Here is a 14,457-nt window from a genome sequence, read left to right as displayed (position 1 = left end):
TTACCAGAGGATGCCAACAAAAATAACCTTTAGGACAGAGCCTACCCCTAACTAGGAGGTGTAGTGTAAAGTGCCCCTTATTGCCTAACTTTTGTTATTTTTGCCTAAGGCCTAACTTTTATACTTTAAGCCTCAAGTTCTTAAAACAAGCTAAAATAGCAGTGACAAACCACTGTAATTTTTTACAGAATTTTTGGAAATTATTAAAACTCTGTTGTAGTTCAAACCTGCACTAGAAACCCTAAATGGAAATTAAAGAAAGGAAAATGAATAATGGAAATTGATGTCATCCTAAGACCTTTGTAAATTTGTCCACTAAAATATATGAAGGCAATGCAAATCCACTATGCTGTCCTAAAAAGAAAACCTAAGTCCAAAGAGTAATAAGTCTATCTATGTACCACTAGAAGCCCCGCATAACTAAGAAAACCCTAAGTTACTTCTTGACTTAGTCTCTTTTTGCATAATGTTATTAAATCATGCATAATCATGACATACATGTTCATTGCATTCGCTAGACTGTAATCTTGCTGACGGAGAGTACATCCTCGTGCCGGAGCAAGGAGCTGCTCAGGAGGTAGCCCCAGACCCAGCACCAGAGCCAGCACCAGAGGACCTGCCTGCCACTGCTTTGGAAGGCAAGCCCCGGTTTTATGCATAACCTGTTATCTATGCTATTTTACTTCACTTAATGATTGTAGGATTGATTGTGCACTTAGGTGTAGGAATTGTTTGAAACCCTAGTTGCATGATCTCAGGAATCCTTTTTGAAATGAATACTAGTATGACAGGTCGAGTAGTTGCTTTAATTAAATAGGATCTCGGTAGAAGACGAGTGATTTTTCTAGCACTCGCGCGAGATCAGGAAATTGATTGTACCCACTTTCACACTATCATGATACTAGTTGGTGGACAACAATCCATGGGGATTGGTTGTTTACGAGATGGAAAATGGAATAAGGATTAACGTGCGGATACCTGTGTCAAGCGTTTGAATGTACTAAACACATACCGAGAAATATGGTAAATCGGTAAGCCTAGTACCTGAGTGAACCTGCCCGTAGACATATCCCCTCACGCGACCTGAGACGAGGTCTCCCATTCCTGTTATGGTGGGTACAAGTGCGGTCACTGCACGACGGCCAGTCGGGGTCAGTGGGGCATTGTACGCCAAGGCGGTGAGCCCTGATCTGTTGCCAGGGAATCGATGGGGACGGTTGATGTGTGTGGGGACGGAGTGCCCCTACATGTCGTGTGTTTAGGTTTACCTTGCAAGGATAAAAACTCGATTCGAATCGTCTGCTTCTCGCAGCTAATGAGACTGCTTGATCCATTGTACTGCATTGAGTAATAAGTGGAAGTATGATGAGTTGAGATAAGATGTTGATTGATAATAATGATTGCTACCATGTATGAGTAGATAGTCCACTTTTAGCCTTAAGAGAGTCACACTTAACTTTGACTAAGTTAAAATCTTGATTTAGAAACTCAGCTAGTGCTTTTGGCAACCAAACCCCACAGCCAAACAGCTGCATGTCTAGAGGTAGAGGAGTAGACTCCTCACACCGGGTAAGTCTAGCTGAGTATTAGTATACTCAGCCTTGCTTGTGGCATAATTTTTACAGGTTCTCTGGAGGAGATGGTTGCTGGGATAACTTGGCCGACCACCCTGCCACCGGGTTGGACTGTCGAGTGGGACCCTGCCTCGGCTGAGGAGGAGCATGAGGAGTGATGGGACAGGCTTCCCCATCTCTCTGTTTAATTATCGTTAGTTTTATTCTGCTGCACTTCGAACAATGATGGGTACTTTTGCAAAAACTCCGATGATGATGATGGTGATGTAATAATTTAACATTGTGGCATGTATGGTTTTATGCTTTATTGTATTTGCTCTGTGACTCACCTTCGAGTGAGCTTGTGGTACTTGATCCTGTCAGTGGCCGTGTCGGACTAGATCCGAGGGATTGACGGGTTATTCCCATTTAAGTGTGGTCTAGCCTCTAAGGCAGGACTTGGACACTTAAGTCGGAATAATTCGGGCAGTTCCGCCACAGCTGGTATCGGAGCTTGTACCACCACAGAGGAATCAATAAAATGTAAATACCATCAATTTTCTAAATAAAACTTGATAGAAACAAGTTGGATAGATAGTAGGACGAGCAGGATAGACCTAGGACGTGAAGCCTTAGGTTAATAGAAGGGTAGCTAGGTGGCTAAGTAACTAGGCCCTACAGGCCACTTTTACAGGATGGGAGTTTCTCCCTATTCCTTCTATCTTGTTGTGAGGCCGTTCAGGACGAGCACGCATGCATTCATAATTAAGCAAATGAATAACTGAGTAAAAGACTTAAAAACAAGATAACAACCAACTAGGTCCCTAGTGCCTTTTTACTTAACTAGAGGAGGGCTGAGTTTTATTTTCCTTGTTCTTTTTACATTCTTTTTTCTTTTACTTACGCTTAACCGTACACAGATGACTTCCCACGGATCCTCCGATGACGGAAATGCCCTGACCCACACTGACGGACTTGCACGAGAGGGCTTTCCCCGCATTCTGTGGGAAGTGCTTCAGGGAGCTGGATACACGACACCCCCTCAGTACGCGGTGCAGCAGTTCGAGAAGCACCGAGTGCCCCGCTGTAGGGTGAGGATGACTCTGGAGCCTCATCCCCTGCAGCCAGGCTGGCGCTCCTTGGATTCAGAGTCTTTCGGGTACCGGGCAGAGGACACGATCGAGGCGATCGCGCTGCACGGGTTGACTACTTTCTGCGGATTTCATCCCTTAGAGCTGGCTACCCACCCCATTGGCTTGTTCCCCGCTGAGAAGGAGGACGACCCAATGTGGAAGGATCGGGTGGAGCATGCTAAGGATATCTGGGCCATCTACCCAGGACAGACTGCACACTTGACAGTACGGTGCATGAATGCTCTGTACCGTCTGCAGGTGATGCGCGGTGAGGCCATGTCCCATCTGATGGCACTACTGGAGGCCACCAAGATCACGTTGGATAACAGAGAGGAGCTTGTGGTCGACTTGTCTCAAGAAATGGTAGAGAAAGATTTGCAAGTGGAGCAGCTGTCTGGTGAGATTCATGAGTTGGAAGAGCTAGTGGGCACCTGGGAGAACACCATTGAGGTCCTAGAGGATCAGCTCCTCAACACTCAGCAGCAGCTGGCAGAAGCAAATGAGCACCTGGACATGCATCACCAAGAGATCCATGGTGGGGAGGCTGACGAGGACGTTGACATCGAGGGAGGAGACGAGTCTGCTTCCAGTATAGACACTGCTGGCTCGGGAAGACCACCTTCCCCCGAGTCGAGCGTTGCTTCGTTCGCTCACTAGATGTCCAGGGTAGGTTTAGAAGTTGGACAGTCGGACTCCTCGCCGCTAGCTTAGCTTTTGCACCCTTAGGGTACTAGGCTAGGTAGAGTTGAGTCATTTTGGAACAATTTGATGTAATCGTATTAAACTCTTTTGGGAACTTGATGGATGGATGCTATTATTAGCTTAATCTTGGAAGGAAGAAATTTATGCCTCTTAAAATCCCACTGCTTAACTTTTTCCCCGTGATAAAATCTTGAATTTGGAACTGTGGTGTAAATATGTATGTGGTTTTTCAGATGGCTGGGAGGCAGCGTCGTGGCCAGAACGAGCACGTTCCGCCACCACCCCCACCTCCCGCTCTGCAGGAGCTCATGGCTCAGCAGAATGAGATCCTGAGGCAGCTGGCTCAACGTCAGCCACCACCCCAGCATTATGGTGGTGGAGACCACCAGCGTCACCCCGCGGTGGCCACCTATCAGGAGTTCCTCAGCACTCAGCCACCATTGTTTACCAGGGCGGAGGACCCACTTGATGCAGATGTGTGGTTGAGGGTGGTAGAATCCAAATTCCCACTGCTTCATGGAGTGTGTTCAGAGGTCACCAAAGTCAGGTTTGCCACCCAACAGCTTCGCGGACCTGCAAGGACTTGGTGGGATCACTTTCTAGCTATGCAGCCAGAGGACCGAGAGGTGGAGTGGAGGGAGTTTAAGGCAGCTTTTAGAGGACACCATATACCAGCAGGGATCATGGACAGGAAACTCAATGAGTTCTTGGCACTCACTCAGGGCAACAGGACAGTGTTGCAGTATGCCCAGGCCTTTAATGACTTGTACCAGTATGCGGGATATCATGCGGATACAGATGAGAAGAAGAGGGACAGATTCAGAAGGGGGCTCAGCACTAAGCTCCGGGATCGTCTCAACACCGTCAGGGCCAACAGCTACAATGAGTTGGTAAACATGGCTATCTCCCAAGAAGACTGCATTACAGCTAGGCAGGCAGAGAAGAAAAGGAAGGCCCCTGTGGCAGGACCCTCAGCTCAGCCACAGCGTTTCCGGATTGTGTCCGACACCCAGGGCAGGGGACCCCAGCAGCAGCAAGGGCGATGGGTAATTCGACCTCAGCAGCAGCAGCAGCAACAGGCACCCAACCGCAACCAGTTTCCAGCACAGCGGAATAATCAGCAGCAGCAGTACCGCCAGGCCAATGACAACAGGTGTTTCACTTGTGGCAACACTGGGCATTATGCCAAGAATTGCCCCAGGAACCAGCAGAGGCAGGGGCAGAATGTCAATCAGAACCAAGGCAAGCGGCAGAAGGTGCAAGTGAGGCAAGGCCGGTTGAACTTCACCACCATGGCAGATATTCCAGAGGGAGCACCCGTCATGACTGGTATCTTTACAGTATTAAATTTTCCTGCTGTTATTCTATTTGATTCGGGTGCATCGCATAGTTTTATCAGTGCAAAATTTAGTGCCAAGTGCCAGTTGCCCTTTCACCACACCAATGGGGGGCATTACAATTTCAACCCCAGGAGGCAGGGTTGCCACCTACCAAATTAACAAGAATGTGCCTATAAAGTTTGGTAGTCTGATAATTAAAGCCAACCTTCTCATTCTGGGTTTGGAGAGTGTGGATATTATATTGGGAACTGACTGGTTAACCAGAAACCAGGCTGTGATGGACATTGCAGCTAGAGCCATTGAGGTGCACTCACCAACTTGTGGTGGAACCACACTATATTTGCCTGATCAGGGTTGTACCCGATATTGTGCTTTTGTTATGTTAGAATCCCCGGTGGAAAAGATCCCAGTGGTCCGTGACTATCCAGATGTTTTTCCGGATGAATTGCCAGGAATGCCACCTGACCGAGATATTGAGTTCGCCATCGAATTGCAACCCGGGACTGCTCCTATCTCCAAGAGACCTTATAGGATGCCTCCCGCGGAATTGGCAGAATTGAAGAAGCAACTGCAAGAGTTGTTGGACAAGGGGTTTATTCGTCCAAGCACTTCACCATGGGGATGTCCAGCATTATTCGTGAAGAAAAAGGATGAGAGTTTGAGGATGTGTGTTGACTACCGTCCTCTCAATGCGGTAACCATTAAGAACAAATACCCACTGCCCCGCATTGATGTTCTGTTTGATCAGTTGGTGGGAGCCAAGGTATTCTCCAAGATAGACCTTCGCTCGGGATACCATCAGATCAAGATCCGTGCCAGCGATATTCCCAAGACGGCTTTCTCTACCAGATATGGATTGTATGAGTTTCTGGTGATGTCTTTTGGGCTGACCAATGCCCCGGCTTATTTTATGTATTTGATGAACTCAGTATTCATGCCAGAGTTAGACAAGTTTGTGGTCGTTTTCATTGATGATATACTGATCTATTCCAAGAGCGAAGCCGAGCACACCAAACACTTGCATACTGTACTTCAGAGACTGCGTGATCATCAGTTGTATGCTAAGCTGAGTAAGTGTGAGTTTTGGCTGAAGGAAATCAAATTCTTGGGTCATACAATTTCTCAAGATGGGGTATCAGTTGATCCTGAGAAGGTGCAGGAGGTGATGGATTGGAAACCCCCGACTACAGTGAAGCAGATTCGGAGTTTTCTGGGATTGGCAGGGTATTATCGATGGTTTATTCCGGATTTCTCCAGAATTGCCAAACCAATGACTGAACTGTTGAAGAAGGGAGTCAAATTTGAGTGGAGTCAAAAGTGTGAGGATGCCTTCCATACCTTAAGGCAACATTTGACAACAGCCCCAGTGCTAGCTCAACCTGACAATACCAAGCCATTTGAAGTTTATTGTGATGCTTCTGGTACTGGGTTGGGATGTGTCTTGATGCAAGAGAACAGAGTGATTGCTTATGCTTCTCGGGCACTCAGGCCCCATGAGCAGAACTACCCTACACATGATCTAGAGTTGGCAGCTGTAGTTCATGCTCTTAAGATTTGGAGGCACTACTTGATGGGAGCTCACTGTAACATCTACACTGATCACAAGAGCCTCAAATACATCTTCACTCAGGCAGATCTGAACATGAGGCAAAGGAGATGGTTAGAGTTGATTAAGGACTATGATCTGGAGGTGCATTACCACCCTGGTAAGGCCAATGTTGTGGCAGATGCCTTAAGCAGAAAGGCCCAGTGCTATTGCATGAGCATGGATGTGGGAGTGACCACCCTGTGTGATGAGTAGTGCAGATTGAACTTGGAAGTTGTTTCTGCAGGTGACCTAAGCTATATCTCGGTGGAGCCCACATTGCAAGAACAGATAGTCAGGGCACAGATTGAGGATAAGGGTGTTCAGATTATCAAGGATATGATCAAGCAAAAGGCAGAAAAATACAAATGTTTCCGACAGGACAGCAAGGGAATCCTATGGTTTGGAGATCGATTGGTTGTCCCCAAGGACCCTGAGCTTAGAAGGAAGATACTGGACGAAGCTCACCTTTCCAAATTCTCCATGCACCCTGGTAGCAACAAGATGTATCATGATCTCAGATCCCTATATTGGTGGACTAGAATGAAAAGGGAAATTGCCAAGTACATATCCGAGTGTGACACCTGTCAGAGGATAAAGGCTAGTCACTTGAAGGCAGCAGGCCCTTTGCAACCCCTTCCCATACCATCTTGGAAATGGGAGGACATTTGCATGGACTTCATAGTGGGATTACCCAATACCTCCAGGCACCATGATTCTATTTGGGTTATCGTGGACAGATTGACCAAGACGGCTCATTTCTTACCAGTGCACACCACCCACAAGACCGAGAAGTATGCTGAAATTTATGTTGATCAGATAGTGAGGTTGCATGGTATTCCCAAGACCATTATATCTGACAGGGGAGCACTTTTTGTGGCACGATTTTGGGAGCAATTGCAAGAGTCACTTGGGACCCATGTCATCCGAAGCTCAGCATACCACCCACAAACCGATGGACAGACAGAAAGGGTGAATCAGATTTTGGAAGACATGTTGCGAGCATGTGCACTACATTATGGAAAAGATTGGGACAAGTGTCTGTCTTTGGCAGAGTTCTCTTACAACAATAGCTATCAATCCAGTCTGAAGATGGCACCTTTTGAGGCATTATATGGGAGAAGATGTAGGACCCCACTAAATTGGTCTCAAGCAGGAGAAAGGGAAATTTTTGGGCCAGACTTGGTACTCGAGGCAGAGGCAAAGGTCAGGGTCATTACCAAGAACTTGGAAGCTGCTCAGGCCCGGCAAAGAAGCTATCATGATAAGAGGCGGAAGCCTCTACAATTTGAGGTGGGAGATCATGTCTATCTTAAGGTATCACCCACCAAGGGTGTTCAGAGATTCGGGATCAAGGGCAAGTTGGCCCCTCGCTACATTGGACCCTATGAGATCAAGGCAAGTTGTGGACCCGTAGCTTACCAATTGGAATTGCCACCTCACATGTCAGCAGTGCATAATGTGTTCCATGTGTCTCAGTTGCGCAAATGTGTTCGTCTACCCACTGAAGTACTGCCAGAACCAGACATTGAGATAGAACCAGATTTATCCTACCAAGAGTACCCCGTCAAGGTATTAGATCAAAAGGAGAGATCAACTCGGGCAAGGACAGTAAGAATGTATAAGGTTCAGTGGAGTCACCATTCAACAGAAGAAGCTACATGGGAGACTGAGGATTTTCTACGCTCTCGCTTCCCCGACTTTCTACCCAAAGGAGTCGGTATGTAACCCCAGAACCCCACCCCCACCTGCCCTTTGAATCCAATTATAAGAAAAACTTAGATAACAAGGATAGTCTAAGTTGTGGATTTAACTTAAGAAGGGCTTCCTTCTGAAGTTGCAAAGAGAATGACATTCGAAGAGCAGTTAACAAGAGAAACTTGAGTAAAGAAAGAGTAGCACCAACACACCTTCCAGCACCCTCCAAGGGACTCTACCTAAAATCTCGGGACGAGATTCCTTTAAGGGGGGAGGGCTGTAACACCCCAGGTGTTGCCATGGCTGGGGCACACCTTGGCACTCAAGACTATGATCACATGTGGAAGAACTTAAGGAGCAAAAGTATAAGGGGCTTTGGAAACTAAGTTTTTACCAAGAGTGGGGAATGACCAAGGGCATTACTCTAATTGTGTGCAACTATCACCTTGGGAGAGGGGGAAAGAACCCTAGGCCTCTCTTAAACCCTATCTCCCAAAGCCATGGATAAGAGGGGAAAGAGAGTGAGCAAATGTGCAAAACATGGGTAATCTTTACCCAAACCCTAAGCAACATTATAACCATCAATTAGGGGAGGGAAATATTACAAAAAGGCCCCTAAGGAAACCCCATTTCAAATCTCCACGTGGAGAGAGAGCTAGAGCTCTCTAATTCCCTCTAAGTCCCATTTTTAACCCTAAATCAAAGATCAGCCGTGTTCACTTCAAAAATGGCGCCAAAACCACTTGGGTTCTATACCAAAAATGTGCAATACCACTTAGGGCACCCACTGGAAAAAGTTGAGCTCGAGACTCGGACGTTTGACATGCCATGGCATGGCTTTTGTCGTGTTATGCTCAGTATGACACACCTGTTTTGGCACCCGAAGATCTTCCTCCCTAGGCCGTATCTGCCCCGGCGTCTCACAGTTGAGTGACAGCCCTAGGTGCCAGGAAGAGGTCTGCGGCGGACTTTTGCAAAGATTCGCACGTATGCGACCTCTGGCGACATTTGAACACTGGAAGAAACAAACCGCCACGTGTTCGACGCCGTCTGCCGCGCCAGAGCACGCCAGAGCACGCCCCGCGCCGCGCCCGAGCCAAGCCGGTGCCCTGGTCCACGTCCGCGGCTATAAAACGCCCCGGAGCCTTGGCCGTACCCCTCCGCACGCACTCAAGCCTCACCGGAGCTCAGTTCGCCGCCGTTTGCCCATACGCGACGTGCCCGCGGCCACCCGAGCCCCTGCCACCGTCGACCGGCCAACCCAGCCACTCCCAACCCCGTCCAGCCCTCGGAGAAGACTGTGCACGTCTCCGTGAAGCTCCCCGCGCGAGGAATCGGGCTCTGCTTCACCGGAGAGGCCGGCCCAAGGTCACCGGACTTCAACCGACCGCCGGCAACCGTGGACCGAGGTACACCGTGCACCTCTCTTCGATTCCTTGCACGGTTAGACTCCTTAGACCTCCAAGAAGCTCCCTATGCCCTTGGATTGAACTATGCCGCCGTGGATAGGCCGGAGCACACGCCGCCGACGAGCTCGCCCGCCTGCTCACGTGGACCGGGCGATTCCGGCCATCTCCGACGACAAGCCGTACCTCGACGTGATCGCCAGACCCTCCCCGAGCCAACCCTGCACTTCGCCGGAACTCCCTCGCCGCCGGTGAGCCGCGCCGCCCTTTCTTTTTCCGCGGCTACGGTTTCAATTGAGGGAGGGACTGCGGGTGAGAGGGAGAGAAGTCCAGGGGGTTAAGTGAAAGGTCAGAGACTCAAGTGAATAGTGCCGCGAGGGTAGATCTGTGAGGGTTGATTTGTTTTAAACCTAGGGACCTCGGTGCAAACTGTATTTCCAGGAAAACTTAATTAAAACCTGATTTAAATTCAAACAGAAACTTTAAAAACCCATAACTTCTGTTTGGTTTATCCAAATTTGGTCAAACTAATTTTGCCAGACTCTAAATAATGTACCCTATTTAGGAAAAATATAAAACCCCTTGGTACTGTGGAAAACTTAAAAGTTCTGATTTAATGTTAACTTTGGCCAAAAGCTAAATAATAGTAAGAAAAATTGTTAGGCTATTTGACTAAGGGTAGGAAAATTTGGAGAAGTTTATATTCACCTACTAACCTGTTTAAAAATGTTAAACCACTCTGTCCATTACATTTAAGTTAATTTTACCCCTTATTCCAAATATGCTTAAGTTTAAGAAAAATAGAAAAAGGTGACAAAAATATTGAACCAGAGGACACCCCTATTTTTGTTAAGATACTTAGTTAATGTAGTTCACTAGAAAAATATATCATGCCCTGTTTTAGTGTAAAATAATTAAGATCTCTTTTAAATTAATAAAATGAGGATAACTTAGAAAAACTCCACAAAAATAACCCCAAGGTGAAAACACCCCCACCCTTGGGATAACTATTGTTTTATCAGAAAGAACCTAAGAAAAATAGGAAATCTGCTGTTTGACATTTTTCAAATAATAAGGTAGTAGAAAGTGCCTTTTTGACATTAAACTTGGGAAAATCATAGCTAATTAACCACCCCTTAGTTTCCTGTGATTTTTAGCACAAAGACCTATCATTACCAGAGGATGCCAACAAAAATAACCTTTAGGACAGAGCCTACCCCTAACTAGGAGGTGTAGTGTAAAGTGCCCCTTATTGCCTAACTTTTGTTATTTTTGCCTAAGGCCTAACTTTTATACTTTAAGCCTCAAGTTCTTAAAACAAGCTAAAATAGCTAGTGACAAACCACTGTAATTTTTTACAGAATTTTTGGAAATTATTAAAACTCTGTTGTAGTTCAAACCTGCACTAGAAACCCTAAATGGAAATTAAAGAAAGGAAAATGAATAATGGAAATTGATGTCATCCTAAGACCTTTGTAAATTTGTCCACTGAAATATATGAAGGCAATGCAAATCCACTATGCTGTCCTAAAAAGAAAACCTAAGTCCAAAGAGTAATAAGTCTATCTATGTACCACTAGAAGCCCCGCATAACTAAGAAAACCCTAAGTTACTTCTTGACTTAGTCTCTTTTTGCATAATGTTATTAAATCATGCATAATCATGACATACATGTTCATTGCATTCGCTAGACTGTAATCTTGCTGACGGAGAGTACATCCTCGTGCCGGAGCAAGGAGCTGCTCAGGAGGTAGCCCCAGACCCAGCACCAGAGCCAGCACCAGAGGACCTGCCTGCCACTGCTTTGGAAGGCAAGCCCCGGTTTTATGCATAACCTGTTATCTATGCTATTTTACTTCACTTAATGATTGTAGGATTGATTGTGCACTTAGGTGTAGGAATTGTTTGAAACCCTAGTTGCATGATCTCAGGAATCCTTTTTGAAATGAATACTAGTATGACAGGTCGAGTAGTTGCTTTAATTAAATAGGATCTCGGTAGAAGACGAGTGATTTTTCTAGCACTCGCGCGAGATCAGGAAATTGATTGTACCCACTTTCACACTATCATGATACTAGTTGGTGGACAACAATCCATGGGGATTGGTTGTTTACGAGATGGAAAATGGAATAAGGATTAACGTGCGGATACCTGTGTCAAGCGTTTGAATGTACTAAACACATACCGAGAAATATGGTAAATCGGTAAGCCTAGTACCTGAGTGAACCTGCCCGCAGACATATCCCCTCACGCGACCTGAGACGAGGTCTCCCATTCCGGTTATGGTGGGTACAAGTGCGGTCACTGCACGACGGCCAGTCGGGGTCAGTGGGGCATTGTACGCCAAGGCGGTGAGCCCTGATCTGTTGCCAGGGAATCGATGGGGACGGTTGATGTGTGTGGGGACGGAGTGCCCCTACATGTCGTGTGTTTAGGTTTACCTTGCAAGGATAAAAACTCGATTCGAATCGTCTGCTTCTCGCAGCTAATGAGACTGCTTGATCCATTGTACTGCATTGAGTAATAAGTGGAAGTATGATGAGTTGAGATAAGATGTTGATTGATAATAATGATTGCTACCATGTATGAGTAGATAGTCCACTTTTAGCCTTAAGAGAGTCACACTTAACTTTGACTAAGTTAAAATCTTGATTTAGAAACTCAGCTAGTGCTTTTGGCAACCAAACCCCACAGCCAAACAGCTGCATGTCTAGAGGTAGAGGAGTAGACTCCTCACACCGGGTAAGTCTAGCTGAGTATTAGTATACTCAGCCTTGCTTGTGGCATAATTTTTACAGGTTCTCTGGAGGAGATGGTTGCTGGGATAACTTGGCCGACCACCCTGCCACCGGGTTGGACTGTCGAGTGGGACCCTGCCTCGGCTGAGGAGGAGCATGAGGAGTGATGGGACAGGCTTCCCCATCTCTCTGTTTAATTATCGTTAGTTTTATTCCGCTGCACTTCGAACAATGATGGGTACTTTTGCAAAAACTCCAATGATGATGATGGTGATGTAATAATTTAACATTGTGGCATGTATGGTTTTATGCTTTATTGTATTTGCTCTGTGACTCACCTTCGAGTGAGCTTGTGGTACTTGATCCTGTCAGTGGCCGTGTCGGACTAGATCCGAGGGATTGACGGGTTATTCCCATTTAAGTGTGGTCTAGCCTCTAAGGCAGGACTTGGACACTTAAGTCGGAATAATTCGGGCAGTTCCGCCACAATATACCCGCAAAAATCCCTCGCAAAAATTAAGACAATGTCGAAAAAGACCGCATCGACGATCTTCGGCATTCGACCCACATTGAAGTCACCGCGAGGGGCAGCGTTGGCCACCCTCGCGTGCGACACTCCGTGCAAAAGTCGCCTAAGGGTGCAGCCGGATTAGCACAATAAGTGCGCAAAATCAAAGTCTTTTCCAAAGGAATCTCCGTGCAAAAGTCGCATAAGGGTGCAGCAGGATTAGCACAATAAGTGCGCAAAATCGAAGTCTTTTCCAAAAGACTCTCCGTGCAAAAGTCGCCTAAGGGTGCAGCCCGATTAGCACAATAAGTGCACGAAACCATTCTCCATGCAAAAAGTCGCCTAAGGGTGCAGCCGGACTAGCACAATAAGTGCGCAACATCGAAGTCTTTTCCAAAAAAGACTCTCCATGCAAAAGTCGCCTAAGGGTGCAGCCGGAATACTAGGCAAGCAAAATCGAAGTCTTTTCCAAAAGTCTCCACGCAAAAGTCACCTACGAATGCAGCCGGAATCATAGGCACGCAAAATCAAAGTCTTTCCCAAAAGACTCCGTACAGAAGTCACCTACGGGAGCGGCCTGATCAACGAAAACGCGCAGCTTCATCACTAAAAATTATGGTTACATACACACAGCGAGGGCATCAAATGTTACATCGGCTCAGCCTTCGGGATGATACCCATCTCCCTGTAGTTGAACAGCATTATCCTCAGTTCCTCACCCTCAAACAAATCTCGCAGCTCCCCCTCACCCACACTCACCCCAACCGGCGAGGACAACAATTCTCACTTACCAGTCCCATCCACGCGAAGCCGACCCCTCTCCACCTCGCTCCAATAACGCCTACCACTTCGCAACAATTCACTCACTCTCCACTTCGCCACCGTCTTCCGCCACCTATACCCAGTACTCGTGCCCGGGAGTTCCTCGGAACCCTCCGCGCGCGGCGAAGGCTCTGCTGCAGCCACATCCAACGCCGCAAAATAATCCAAGTCCTCATCTGAAGACTCCTCCGTCCACACAATCGAACTCCCAGAATCATCAGACTCGAAACACTTAAACACAGAACCAAACGAATCATCATCAGCAGCCACGGTCGAAGCCGCCACAAAAATATCATTGTAAGTAGCGGTTGCGTGCGCAGGCCCAGACCCAAGAACCTGCGCAGCAACTGAGGTTCAGTATCACACAGACAAAATTTACACACCCCTCAACACCTACTCAGCCACCTACGAAGGCCCGGCCACGGCTGTGGGGTCTTCGGCTGCCGGCTCGGCTGCCGGCTCAGCCACCACCTTCGAGGCGGCTTCGCCCGTCGGCGCAGGGGCTGGTGCGGGGTCTTCGCCGGCCGCAACGGACGCAGGGATCGCCGAGGTGCCTTCACCGGCATCCAACGGCAGCACCGGTTCCACCGCCGCGGCCTCGGGCAGCGCACCGTCCAGACCAACAAGGTCCTCGACGTCTTCGGCATGAGCCATCTGCAGCAACAGCACACTCATTTAGCGAAACCACACATACCCACACTTACAACCACACAAAAACAGCCTTTACCTGCTCTATCGCCCGGTCGGACCGATCCTGACGGCCTCTCGGCCGTGCGGACCCCACATCCTATTTAAAAGTGCCCCCGCCGACTGCTTCACCACAGGGTCTTCGACCTTGAAGATTTCATGTTCAAAATTCTCGTCCGCTTGGTCGAAGACCTCATAGTGCCTGCACCCCTCACGGGACAAGGCATTCATGGCCCCCTCGCAGGTGACGAGGGAGGCAAAGGACATGAAGCTCGTCACAATGGT

The sequence above is a fragment of the Zea mays genome, chromosome 5 (genome assembly GCF_902167145.1).
Source record: "Zea mays cultivar B73 chromosome 5, Zm-B73-REFERENCE-NAM-5.0, whole genome shotgun sequence".
Lineage (NCBI taxonomy): Eukaryota > Viridiplantae > Streptophyta > Magnoliopsida > Poales > Poaceae > Zea > Zea mays.
The sequence above is the reverse complement of the archived record's forward strand: the minus strand, read 5'-3'. Positions refer to the sequence as shown.